General features: G+C 37.2%; 1 protein-coding gene across 3 annotated transcripts in view; it reads left to right on the top strand.

The window, feature by feature from the left end:
* Nucleotides 1-14,570, top strand: part of IFT80 (intraflagellar transport 80) — a 137,221-nt gene that overhangs the window by 599 nt on the left and 122,052 nt on the right. The gene's annotated exons all lie outside the window — the stretch shown is intronic.

The raw sequence follows: 14,570 nt of genomic DNA, 5'->3' as shown, positions 1-14,570 counted from the left end.
AGTAGCACAATAACGATTTTCGAGTTACTGGTTTTAGATCATTGGTGTTACTAGTGAAAGGTTTCGGACTTTTAAAATAATTTTACTAAAAGGCTCTGTAATGGAAAAAAACCGACTTACAAGTGTTCTATTTTTATGAGGGTGTATTATCGATCAGCAAATATTCCTTAAGTAGCTTTTGTATATATTGCACTGGATAAGGCATGATTAGGATTAGTAAGCAAGTTTGGCAATTACTGTTTCCTGAGAAGTTAGTTTTAGTGGGTTTTTAACCTGGCGTCTGTGGTTCTGGTGGTAAGTGATTGGGCTTCAGAGTTCATAACTCCCCGAAAATTGTATACATAATTCTATGTGCATTTTTCTGGAGAGTTAGTGAAAGAACTACCAGCTCATTTGATTATCTCCAGTATTTATGCAACAACTTTTAAGTACTTGACATTAAGAACTAACCTCCTTTTTTTCTTTCTTTAACTTTTGCTTACTTAGGGTCTGGCATATTAAAGCATCAATAAATCTGCTTTTTGAATGAATTTACATGATCATTTTAAATATATTATGGTTCTTCCATCGAAGAGCATGAAGTCAGGTTCAGTGATTCTCAAAAATGGGTGGAGAGCCACCCTCTGCCAACCAATTGTAAGAATTCGGTGAGGTTAGGAGACTGAGGTGTTTTGAATAAGCATAGACTCAATATCACGATATATCTTTATGTTCAAAGTTAAAAAATAATTGTTGTTTTCTCATAAAACAAACTATAGAAAGTAATGCTCAATGAAAAAAAGTTTTTTGTCTGGTAAGCATACCAAGAAGATACAGGGATCATCTCTGAGGGCTTCTGGAAGTTTTGCATTTCCAAAGGTTGTAGAATACGACAAAGCCTGAGTTAGAGATGTATCAACTATGAAAAAAATAAAGAATAGACCAAATCGAGTGGTGTGCTCAAACAGCACGATGTAGTGGAAAAATGTAATATAGAAAACAAGAGTCCCAAGTTCCATCATTTTTGAGGTATATGCTTGACAGTTTCCTCACTTTGTCAATCTTGAGAGTATTTATTTATGAAACCAGCGTATAATACCTGTCTCATCGTACTGTTTATGATTATTCATCTAGCACACACTCCATAAAGATTTGATTTTGCTGTGTTTGTGACATTGAACTTATTAGGGTGTGCTAAGGATGAATAAGGGATATCAAGTTAGAGGAAGTGTAGCTTTTGAAGGATCTTGAAAACCAAATCAAGGATGTTAGATATGATATGGAGGAAACAGCTTTTAGAACAATTCTGAGCCGAGGAATGACTTGGTAAATATAGGAAGAATGATTAACAGTAGTTATGTGGAATGTGTTAAAGGGGAAGGAAACTGAGATCAGTCTAGGCTTTAGTTAAGATTGTTACTAGATAACAGTAAGTGAGAAGTGCCTACAAAGTAGGATGGAAAAAAATCTGAAGTCATTTCGGGAGAAAAATCTATAGCTTTTGTAGATTGTGATGGTTCAGTGTATAAACCCTTGAAGTCTGTCATATACTATTTTTTGTGAATCCTTGAATTATTGATAAGGGTATAGGAAGAATGATAATACACAGAAATATAGTTTTGATGAATAAACTGACTGATGGCCTTAAATTTAATTGAACCTAACCATTGCCCACGCAGCAGAAATATTTTCAAAAGTGGCATAAACCAGGTTGTATAATGAGAAAACATAAACAGCTTCAGAGTAGAGTTAAATCTGGAGATGTATACATATAAGACATTGAGAATAAGCATAATTTTTTTTTCTTTTATTTATTTATTTTTTAAGGTGGAGTTTCACCCTGATGGCCAGGCTGGTCTTGGACTCCTGACCTCAGGTGATCCACCCACCTCGGCCTCCCAAAGTGCTAGGATTACAGGTGTGAGCCACCGCGCCCGGCTGAGAATAAGCATAATTTTTGAGACGATACTAGGGTCACAAGAAATAAAGCCTTTTGGTTGATTGTTGCCAATATTTTTGACATGTCTCATGAAATTAACAGAGTTTAATTACAAAGAAAAGCTGGTCTACCTGGAAAACAGTGGTTTACAATCATTTTGAAAAGTATTAATATAACCAGGTCTTATCTTTCTAGTCTAAAATGATCTGCCAGTAATCTTTACCTGCAACTTCAGGCAGTCTTAGAAAGAAAACCTCACTTTTTACATTAGAAAAGTAAAATTATACCTCACATGAAGAAATAAGAAAAAGTTCAAAGAGAAAAATTGGAATTAGAATTAAAGTCTTCAGTTCTTGAAGTGCAAGCTTTTGTCATCATTTTAATAATATGTGTTTTATTTGCTTTCTAATGTCATAACATTTCAGAAAGGCTGAAATTAGATTTATAAGTAAAATTTTAAAAGATTAAGTTTATAATTGTAAATATTTAGATAAATTAGATATTAACTAATAAATCAAAGTAAATATGAATTTAAGTATTGTATATTTAGAGAATATTGTTCAAGATTATAATAAATTAGATATAGACATAGTACAGATGGAAGTGAATATTCCTCCTGATAATATAAACCCCTTGGTGTATTAATATTACTGAAACACATTTAACTTATCATCAAAAATCCAGGAAGCTAGAAGGCAGAACGGCTCTTTTTTGCAAATATCATTTTGAAAGATAAGTATGTTTTTATTTCTGTAGGTTGGAATTCTGGAAAGATCTATTCAACAAGCAGTAGAGGTAGAGAGTATGGCTTAGGAGAGACAATAAAATGGATAGTGTTACAAGAATAACTGGAACACTAAAAATAGGTTAGGTTTTTAAGATTGTAAGTAGAGAGAAGCTAGCATCAGACCAAGGATATTGAGAAAAATGTTCATTTTTAGAATGTAAGAAGAGGAAGTAATTACAGTAATGTCTAGGGTAGGACCCTCTTGATTACAAGTGACAGAAAACTCAATCCAAATTGTCTTGAAAAAAATATTGTCTCCTATTACTAAAAGGTCAGGTGACTGTAACTGGATTAAGGGTTCAAATAAAGACACAAGGATTTGGTTTCTTTCCTCACTTCGAATTCCATTGTCTTGGCATTATTTTCAGGTTCCATATGATGGATGGCCTCTAGCACCTTTAGGCTCTCCTTTGCTGTGGTAAGATAGCTACAGAAACTCCAGCCACATATCTTCTAAAATTAAAATCCAAGAGGAATGAGAGTTTCTCTTCCCCAGCATTGATTTGAATAAAAGTCCTGGGCCACCTGTGAAACAGTCTGTGCAAAGGGAATGGAATGCTCTAATTGGCTTAAGTCTGGGCCTCATGCCACATAGGCTAACAGTGAGGAAGTGGTTGTTCCAAAGAGAAATTCTTTTTAGGTAGGAAAAGAGTGAATATATATGTGCAGGGTGAAAAAACAATTTTCACTGGAAATACTAACATTTATTAAGTGCTTACTATGTATTGGGTACTCTACTGGACACTTTACATACTTTATCTCATTTAATAATTATAACTAACTTGCCAAGTAGGCATTATTTTCCTCATTTACATAAGAAAACAAAGTATAGTATCTTCAGGAAGATAAGCCAGGTGAATGTTTCAATAAGAAGGGATTCAAGTGTGGAGAATGGTGATCTTATAAAATTATTATTTATTAGGGTTTTATAGAAATGCAGAAATGTATAAAAAAGGGTCATAATCCTACAGTTACATAATCCTGTATTAAATATATAATGGATTGATTTAAAAATACTGTGAGCATTGTTAAAAACTTCAAACAGTACAGATACATATAAAATTAGAATTTAAAGCTTTTCTTCTCATTCCAGTGCTCCTGTCCTCCCAGAGGTCTCCATTATTAAGTGTCTTGCATATCTTCCCAGAAAAATGTTTTGGTATCCACCAGCTTAAATATATATCTCACTTTTTATTTTCACAAAAGGGATTGAATTCTATAATACAGCTGTATACCTTGTTTTTGTCATTTAACATGGATGTCTTTTTATATCAACATGTATGGATTCATCTCATTTTAAAAATAGTTTTAAAACACAACATTCAATTATATCAGTTATGTGATTTAAAAAAATGCTAGTTGAATTAAACATGTGTATTAAAGGTGACTACATATTTTTAAGTTTGTGAATCACATGGTTTATTGGTTAGAATTTATTAGACCACCCCACAGAAGAATTATAATTATAGCCAATAAGAATAATATTGAAGTATGGCTATTAATCATAGCTAGAATTGCAAGGAAACATAAATACCACAGCGTACACATACACTTTAGCAAATGCATACAGGAATTGGGATGGGGTGGAAGATAGAGGTCTTTTCTAATTAAACGATGCTTGTCCAACCCACAGCCCACAGGCCACATGCGGTCCAGGACAGCTTTGAATGCTGCCCAACACAAATTTGTAAACTTTCTTAAAACATTATGAGATTTTTTTGTGATTTTTTTTTTTTCTTTAGCTCATCAGCTATCATTAATGTTAGTATATCTTCTGTGTGGTCCAAGGCGATTCTTCCAGTGTGGCTCAGGGAAGCCAAAAGATTGGACACCCTTGATGAACTATACTGCCGTACTGTTTCCTGTGGTTAAGTCTTTGAGGCTGCGCCTGGAAATGGTGGGCCTGCCTCTCTTTCTTTTCTATCATACAAGAGATCTCCTCTCAAGTCTTCAAGTTTTATGATGGCACCAATCTGTAAAAGACTTACCTTTCTCCTTTCTCTACTCTCACAGGAGTTTGGTCAGAGCTGTCAATTTAGGGTACTGTTGATAAAAACTGTACTTCTTTTAATAGGACCTTGGATAGTAATAAGCCAGCCTGCTGTCTCTATTAACTAGAATGCAAGTGACTCAAAGAAAACTTGGTATAAATATGCTTGTGATCTAGCTCTTGAATTTCTTATCTATCCTTCACATTTTTGTTCACTACTCAAGATTTTTCTGCCACTTCTTACCTATAGGTATATTCTTGTTGACAAGTCATGGCCTCCCTCTTTATCACCTAAAATTTTTCTTATTGTTAGTGCTTTACCTCTTAGTTTTATTTCCTAAATCTAATTCTTTTTTCTCTTTTTCAAAAAAAAATCTTTTTTTTTAAGTGTATAGTTCAGTGGCATTAAGTATATCCACAGTTGTGCCACTATCACATCCATTCATTCATCCATCTAGCCACAGAACTCTTTTCATCTTACAGAACTGAAAGTGTACCTATTGAACAATAACTTCCTATTCCTCCTTCTCCTAGCCCCTGGCAGCCATCATCCTACTCTTTATTTCTGTAAATTTGACTACTCTAGATAACTTATATAAGTGAAATCATACAGTATTTGTCTTTTTGTGACTGGCTATTTTCAATTAGCATAATGCTTACTTAGGTCTAATTCTTCATTATATTTTCTTGATTCTAACTCTGTTCCATGTTATAAACACACATATCCACACAGAGATGTAAAATCTATGAACATTTAAATTTCTAATTTTTGGTAGTACTTACAGAGCTCTGTAATGAACACATTTGTATATACAGACAGTCTCAGACTATGATGATTTGACATGATTTTTATTGACTTTATGATGGTGTGAAAGGGATGTACTTTACAGTGGAAACAGTACCTCAGATTTTGACTTTTGATCTTTTATTGGGCTAGCAATACATGACATGATGCTCTCTTGGGATGCTTGGCAGTGGGCAGCCTGCTGCAACTCCTAGTCAGCCTCATGATCATAAGGGTAAACAACTGATAAGCTACAGTATACAACTGTAGCTAATGTAAGTGTTCTAAGCATATTTAAGGTAGACTAGACTAAGCTATGATGTTTGATATGTTGGGTGTGTTAAATGTGTTTTTGACTTAATGATATTTTCAACTTATGATGGGTTTATTGGATGTAACCACTTTGTAAATTGTTGAGGAGCATCTGTGTTTCTTGGTATACGTTCATATGTGTAGGGTGAATTCCTATGACTAGGAATTCTTCCCAGAGTATATTCCTTATATGATACCACCTCCTTTGCATCAGTAGCTTCCAGTTCAAAATATAGCTCAGATTGTAGATTTGGCAGAGCCTAAGTTTTATTAATATTTACCTGTGTTTTAGCTATAAGGAAGGCTAGAGGAAATAATTCATTTTGTATAATGGGAAGAAGGACTCATAAGACAGGAATTCCCCAAACATAGGAAATGTAGCACCAGTTTACCTACTGTTCAATAATGTACAGAAGTATCTGTTTCTCTCTACCGGCCAACTGGGTTTTGAGTATGTTGCATTTGGCCACTTGGAGAACAGAACAATGTATCTGGTTGTTTTAATTTTCATTTCTTTAATTATAATCGAGGCTAGTCATTGTTTCATGTTTCTGATTGCCCATTAACCATCTCTATGTTTCTATGAACCTGTACATTTAAAAAAATGGAAGATAGCCCGTTATGAGTGCCCTTGATCAAATGATTTCTAGGGGGACTGTGCTCTCTTAGTTTTCCTTTGTTTCCATGGTATTGCTAATCTATCCCTTATTCACTGGGTCCTTTGCTTCCAAACTTGTCCTTTGCTTCCAAACATACTAATGACTACCTTCATAGCTACAGCTGTATTTCTTTCCTTTAACTCCTATACTTACGTACATTTTAACACATACATATATATGCAGTATATTAATACACACACATATACTACATCTATCTATCTACACTCATATACCTTTCACCTCTACACTTATGAGCTATGCCTGCTGGCTTCATATTTTCTCCATTTGTGCATTGGACAAGTGTTTACTGAGCACTTACTGTAAGGAAGGCACGGTTCTAGTTGCAGGGGATTTTTGAGTGCACAAAACAGACAAAAATTTCTGCCTTCATGGAGCTTACTGTAAGGCCGGTTGCCTCGCCGGGAGCACAGACGCACACCCCCTCCTTTTTTCAAAAGCTTGGACAAGCCTGGACGAGCTCAGGCAAGCTCAGACATGCTCAGGCTTTTTCCCTTCTCCCATGCTCGCACAGCCTGACCTTCCCTTAAAAGAGCCCAGTATGCAAACAAGGTGTGGTAACCCTAGCCTCTTGCTAACCAATAGCAGCTGAGTCTTAACAACCAATAGCAGCCGAGTAATTCCAACCAACAACAAGCCAAGTCCTAAGTAAAGGCTTGTAACTTACCCAATAGCAGTCTTGCTCTCCCACAACCAATCCAGCTCCCTCACTCTGTATAAAACCCCACGTCTGAGCGGAGTCCATGCGACTTCTCCGGTCCCTCCTGTCGGACCACAGAACCTCACCCAGGAGCCTAAATAAATTCCTTCGCATTGGATTATTTTCATGCTGGCCTCAGTTTCTTCATTTTATCCTCGGCGAGAACAGACCTTACACTTACATCTTAGAAAGGGGCAATAGTAAGTAAATAAAATACATAGTATGACAGACACATATAATAGGGTATACAGAGAAAGCTTTACTGAAAAGGTGATTTTTGGGCAAATATGTAACGAAGTAAAGGGAAGTAAGCCATACAACTCTCAGGGGATAGGGATTCCAGGCAGGGTACAGTAAGCACAAAGGCCCTGAGGCAGGAGCATGCTTGAAAGAAAAGCACTGAAGCCATTGTGGCTGGAGCAGTTCTAGTGAAAGAGGAGAGAGGCAGAAGATATGGTCAGAGAAATAATGGGTATATTATTACTCAGGGCTCTCCAGAGAAACAGAGTCAACATGGGATATATACAAGCATACCTCAGAGATATTGCAGGTTGGGTTCCAGACCACCACAATATAGCTAATATTGCAATAAAGTGAGTCCCATGAATTTTTTGGTTTCCCACTGCATATAAAAGTCATATTTACACCATATGGTAGTCTATTAAGTGTGCAGTAGTAATATCTAAGAAAAGAATGTACATAGCTTAAGTAAAAACTACTTTATTGCTAAAATAAAAAAGCTGATACTCATCATAAGCCTTTAGTGAGTTAACATATTTTTGTTGGTTGAGGATGTTGCCTGGATGTTGATGACTCCTGACTGATCAGGGTGGTGGTTGCTGAAGGTTGGGGTGGCTGTGGCAGTTTCTTAAAATAAGATGACAATAAAGTTTTCTGTATTGATTGACTATTGCCTTCATGAAAGGTTTCTTTCTAGCATGTGATGCTGTTTGGTAGCATTTTACCCAGGGCAGAACTTCTTTCAAAATTGAAGCGAGTTCTCTCCAACTCTGCTGTTGCTTTATCAAGTAAGTTTATGTAATATTCTAAATCTTTTGTTATCATTTCAACATGGTTCACAGCATCTTCATCAGGAGTAGATTCTATCTCAAGAAACTACTTTATTTGTTCATCCATAAGAAGAAACCCTTCTTCTGTGCAAGTTTTATCATAAGATTACAGTAATTTAGTCCCATTTTTAGGCTCCATTTCTAGTTCTCTTGCAATTTGTAAAGCAATATGTTACTTCTTAATAAGATTTGAAAGCCAAAATGACTTTATCCATGGGCTGCAGAAAGGATGTTGTTGTTAGCAGGCATGGAAACATTAATCTCCTTGTACACCTCCATTAGAGCTCTTGGGTAATTAGGTACTTTGTCAATGAGCAGTCATCTTTTGAAAGTACGTTTCAAAAGTTGGCTTAAAATAGTAAACCATGCTGTATACATAAGTGCTATAATTCAGGCTTGTTGTTCTATTTATAGATCACAGGCAGAGTAGATTTAGCTTAATTCTTAATGGCCCTAGGATTTTTGGAATGGCAAATGAGCACTGGCTTCATCTTTTTTTTTGAGACGGAGTTTCGCTCTTGTTACCCAGGCTGGAGTGCAATGGCACGATCTTGGCTCACCGGAACCTCCACCTTCTGGGTTCAGGCAATTCTCCTGCCTCAGCCTCCCGAGTAGCTGGGATTACAGGCACGCGCCACCATGCCCAGCTAATTTTTTGTATTTTTAGTAGAGACGGGGTTTCACCATGTTGACCAGGATGGTCTCAATCTCTTGACCTCGTGATCCACCCACCTCGGCCTCCCAAAGTGCTGGGATTACAGGCGTGAGCCACCGCGCCCGGCCCATTGGCTTCATCTTAAAGTCACCGGCTGCATTAGCACCTAACAAGAGAGTCAGGGTGTCATTTGAAGCTTTGAAGCCAGGCATTAACTTCTCCTTTCTAATTATCAAAGTCCTAGATGGCATCATCTTGGCCGTTTTTTTCAATGTAGATGTACATTGAAAATCTGTTATTTAGTGGAGCCACCTGATTTCATCAATTATCTTAGCTAGATCTAGATAACTTGTTGTAGCATCTAAGTTAGCACTTGGTGCTTCACTTTTCACCTTCGTGTTATGGAGAAGGCTTGTCTCCTTAAATCTCATTAACCAAACTCTGCTAGCTTCAGACTTTTCTTCTGCAGCTTCCTCACTGAGATTTCTTAGCCTTCATCGAATGAAAAAGAATTAGAGCCTTCCTCTGGATTAGGCTTTGGCTTAAGGGAATGTTGTGGCTACTTTGATCATCTATTCTGACCACTAAAACTTTCTCTATATCAGCAATTAGGCAGTTTTACTTTATCATTCGTGTTTTCATTGGAGTAGCACTTTTAATTTTTTTCAAGAACTTTCTCTTTGCATTTACAACTTGGCTGTTTGGCACAAGAGGCCTAGCTTTTGGCCTACCTGGGCGTTCAACATGCCTTCCTCACTAAGCTTAGTCATTTCTAGCTTTTGATTTAAAGTGATAGACCTTTCTCTTGAATACTTAGAGGCCATTGTGGGTTTATTCACCTAGTTTCAATATTGCTGTGCCTGAGAGAATAGGGAAGCCTGAGGAGAGGAGAGATGGGGAAACGACTGGTGGGTGGAATAGTCAGAACATACACAACATTTATGCATTAAGTTTGCCATTTTACACAGTCACGCTTTGCAGTGCTCCCAAACAATTAAAATAGTAACATTAAAAATCACTGATCAGAGATCACCTTAGGAGATATAATAATAATGAAAACGTCTGAAATATGGCAAGAATTACCAAAATGTGATACAGAGACATTAAGTGAGCACATGCTGTTGGAAAAATGGTTGATAGACTTGCCCAAGGCAGGATTACCACAAACCTTCAATTTGTAAAAAAAAAAAAAAAAAATTCAATATCTGTGAAGTGTAATAAAGCACAATAAAGTAAGATATACCTGTATCTCTCTATATATATTCTCCATATATAGTCATAGATACATATATACATAGATATATTTGTCTATATATAGAGGGAGAGTTTAGGAATTGTCTCATGTGATTGTGGGAGCTGGCAAGGCTAAAATCTGTAGCCTGTCCAGTAGGTTGGAAATTCAGGTATGAGTTGATGTTGCAGTTTTGAGTCCAAAGGCTGGAAACTCAGGCCGAATTTCTGTGTTGTAGTCTGGAGGCAAATTCCTTTTTTGAGGGGGAAACCTTGGTCTTTGTTAAGGCCTTCAGGTGATTAGATGAAGCCTACCTACATTATGCAGAGTAATATGCTTTATTTAAAGTTAACTGGTTGAAAATGTTACACTCACCTGTGAAAAAATAACTTTACAGCAACATTTAGATTAGTGTTTACCCAAACAACTGTGCACCATAATCTAGTCAAGTTGTCATGTAAAATTAACCATCACAATGGAAATCCAGAGTAATAAGGACCTTGGACAACATTGTAAAAACTGTTTTCACTCTGGTTGAGATAGGAAGCCACTAAAGAGTACTGTGGTTTAATCTATTTTTTTTTAGAGACAGGGTCTCACTGTGTTGGCCAGGCTGGAGTTCAGTGGCATAAACATAGCTCACTGTAACTTTAACCTCCTGTGTTCAAGCAATCCTCCTTCCTCAGCCTTCCCAAGTAGCTAGGACTTGGGAAGAAATTTCTTATCAAGATTGAAAAGAAATTCCACAGAGTTTCATATGCTGCTAGAAGACTTAGAAGACTGCCCCTTTTTCTCTTAGAAAAGTCTGTATCAACACTGCTTAAGAGAGCAGTTCCAAGAAGGCTACAGTTTAAATTGATTAGCCACCATTTCTCAAGAGGCATATGGGACTACTCTGTCATACCTTAGTCTCCACATTTAAGACTCTTAATTCCCTGCATTAGTTTGTTCTTAGGATTAGCTATTGATGACAGTAACTTAAATAAAACTATTCTCTATCACTTTAAACTTCAATGGTACAGGATTGATGTGACTTTCCACAAGGTCAGGAATCTTGGCTCTTTTTTATCTTGCTGTGTTATACATGGCCTTGATGGCATGGCATGGGGAGTGTCACTTTTCCAAGTTTTTTTATTTGCCAATTATGCTGTGATTTTATATAACTTTTATAAGAGGTTTATGACATGGGGTTCTCAAACAACCCACTTTTCACATTGCCACTCTGAAATTAGGCAATATGAACTTAGGTAGTATTATTGTTGGGCAGTGTGTCTGATGCAGGCAGGCAAGCTCCAAAACTGAGGCTTACCTCAGGAGGGTTCTTGGCATGGCCCAAGAAAGAATTGAAGAGTGAGCCGGTGGTGTTATATGGAAACTTTTATTGACACAGCAGTGTACAGCAGCAGCAAAGGTACTGTTCCATGTGGAGCAGGGCTACCCTATAGGCAGTGTGCCCAGAGGAGCAGCTCAAAGACAGTTCTGCAGTCATATTTTTGCCCACTTTTAACTTTATGGAAATTAAGAGTGAGTTATGCAGAAATTTCTAGAAAAACAGGTAACTTCCTGGTGTTACTGTGGCATTGGTAAACCTACATGGCACACTGATGGACATGTCTTGCAGAGAGGTGATTTCACCTATTCTATGTTTTAGCCAGTCCCCTGTCTGGTCCCATTGGAGCCCTCCCTCCAGAGTTGAGTCCTGCCTCTTGATTTCTGCCCTTCACAGAATATAAAAGCCAGTTTGGGCCAGTAGGTTGATGATATTATAATATCCACTGTCAGTTTCAGTATTATTAATATGCTGTGTGGCCACACCTGGTTTCAAGGGCAGCTAGGAAACATAGTCTTCATTTGAGGAGGCCAGATGTACAGCAAAACTTCAAATTCCTATACCACGAAGGAGGGATGAATGGATATTGTGGGATAGCCAGCGGTTTCTACCATCTCCATCTATCTTAAAGCATTAGGTCTTCACCATCTAAATTTTTTTGGAACTCATGGTATGTCATTAGCCAAATCAGTGTCTTCAGCTTTTATTCTGAATGATCCCAGTACTCTTGAAGTCTAACTTAAATCTGGTTGTTTCCTAAAAAGAAGATGCTTTTACAGATCTCTCAAGTAGAGGCTATTTTGCCTCCCAAACTCCCATATGTCAGAGTCTTATCTCTCATTACTGTTTCTGGACAGTTGATTCTCTTTCTCCTTCCTGTCTAAAATCTCCTGGTCCATTTGAAACAAGTCCTACCAGATTAAACCATTCTCTGCTGTGCTTTTATGTAGTCATCTGCAGAACCCTTTGCTCTGTCCTCATTCAATGAATATTTTAGGATCTTGCTGTCTCTATCCCAATACTATTCTTGTCATTACCTTAAGTGATTTAAATGTCTACAAATAAGTCTAGTCCATTGCCTGGCCTGTCAGTTCCTTGACCTGGGCCACCCACTTTCACAGTCATAACCTATCTTATCATTACCAATGTTTATACTGGCTCTAAAATCTGTTTTAAGTTTCCCATTGTCTATCTCCACTTGTTTTTGCTAGTTAACATCCTCTGGAATCTTGATGCTAACAATTCTAAAGACTTCAGTAGGATTTCCAGGCCATTGAATCTACCACTTTTTCATGTTCTCTTTGGTAGTTTCATCTTATTGCATGGCTTTGAATATGATCTTTTGCTGACAACCCTCAAATTGATATCAATATCTAATTGATATCCGCAACTCCAACTTCCTGCTTGACTCCAGACTTCCTTTATTATGTCTGATAGACACCTTGTACTTAACATATCCAAAACAGAATGTTTGATATCACCCCTTCCAACCTGTTTCTCAATGTTCTTCATTTCAATAAACGGCAACTTCATTCTACCTATTGAAACTTTACAGTTATTTTTTACTACTGTTTTTCTTAAACCCAATTCATCAGCAAATCTTCTGAAATCTTTTTTCAAAATATATTTAGAATATGACCACTTCATGCTACTTGTACTACTGCCTTCCTTGTCCTTCTTTATCTAAGTCACTTTCATTTTTCTTCTGGATTATGGAAATCTTAACTGGTCTTACTGCTTCCAGTCTTATTCATTTTCTCTCCTGATAGGCTCTTTTTTGTACACCACCCATAGCATCCATTTAAAATGTAAGTCAGCTTATATTGCTTATTTGCTCATAACCTCTCCACTGGCTTCTTGGTTCATTCAGAAGAAAAACTAAAGCTTTTATTATGACTTTCCAAGGCTCTGCATGGTGTGTCCCACCCTCTTCTTCCCTAATTTCCTTCCAGTCCCTTACTTGTTTTATTTTAGGCATACTGGCCTTCATATTCTGACTTAGCTTTAAAATAATTACTGGCTGGTGTATTTAGAATAGTTTGTAGGCGTAAGTATAGGAATAGGAAGATGCGTTTTGAGACCACTGCAATAATTGAGGCAGAGGATGGTGGTGGCTTTGAACTGTGAGGAAGGTACTAAGAAATGACCAGATTTATTGTATATTTTAGTGGTTGGATTGTCACATTTTGTTGGGCACATTTTTTCCTCTCAAGCCTCATAAATGTTGACCCACACTGGACCAAAAACAACTTTTAAAAACAACTTTTAAATGATTTTTAGTAGCAAAGACATAGTTGCTGCTACTTGCTCCCTGTGTAAACTTGCAAAGTTACCTATACCCTCAAAATTTTCTATTATCTAAATCCAACCCCTGCCCCAATACCACTGGATAGTCAGAGCCTCATGATCAATGCCCTTAGGCAGATAAAAACACCTCAATGCAGCATTCAGGCACATCTGCACTTCCCCAAATTGGCTATGTTTTAATATTACTTTTTCTGTTATTCCCTTATTCAATCTCACATCAAAGTACACATATCATTCATACAGATGGTCTCAGATAAATGGAATGCATGGGGAAGATATTTCTGAGTAAGGGAAGATCTTCCCAGTGTTAGAATGCCATCGTCTTCTTTCTCTGATTCCTTAGCATGATGTTTCTGAATGGTTAGTGATTCCTTTCTTATGAAAACTATACTGCTTCTGCTGGGTGCGGTGGCTCATACCTATAATCCCAGCACTTTGGGAGGCTGAGGCAGGTGGATCACGAGGTCAGGAGATAGAGACCATCCTGGTCAACATGGTGAAACTCTGTCTCTACTGAAATACAAAAAATCAGCCCAGCATGGTGGTGCACACCTGTAGTCCCAGCTACTTGGGAGGCTGAGGCAGGGGAATTCCTCGAATTCTGAGGCGGAGGTTACAGTGAGCTGAGATCATGCCACTGCACTCCAGCCTGGTGACAGAGCAAGACTCCATCTCAAAAACAAAACAAAACAAAACCAAAACCATACTGCTTCTACTATTTGTAGGGGATTATGATTTATTCTCATGAGGAATTATTTAATTATTATGGATTTTGGCTGTTTTAGGTTTTCTGATGTAGAATTAAAAAA

The sequence above is a fragment of the Aotus nancymaae genome, unplaced genomic scaffold, assembly GCF_030222135.1.
Source record: "Aotus nancymaae isolate 86718 unplaced genomic scaffold, 86718_ANA_hifiasm-v0.15.2.pri h1tg000019l, whole genome shotgun sequence".
Lineage (NCBI taxonomy): Eukaryota > Metazoa > Chordata > Mammalia > Primates > Aotidae > Aotus > Aotus nancymaae.
Note: the sequence above shows the minus strand (reverse complement) of the source record. Positions and strands in the feature narration are given on the sequence as shown.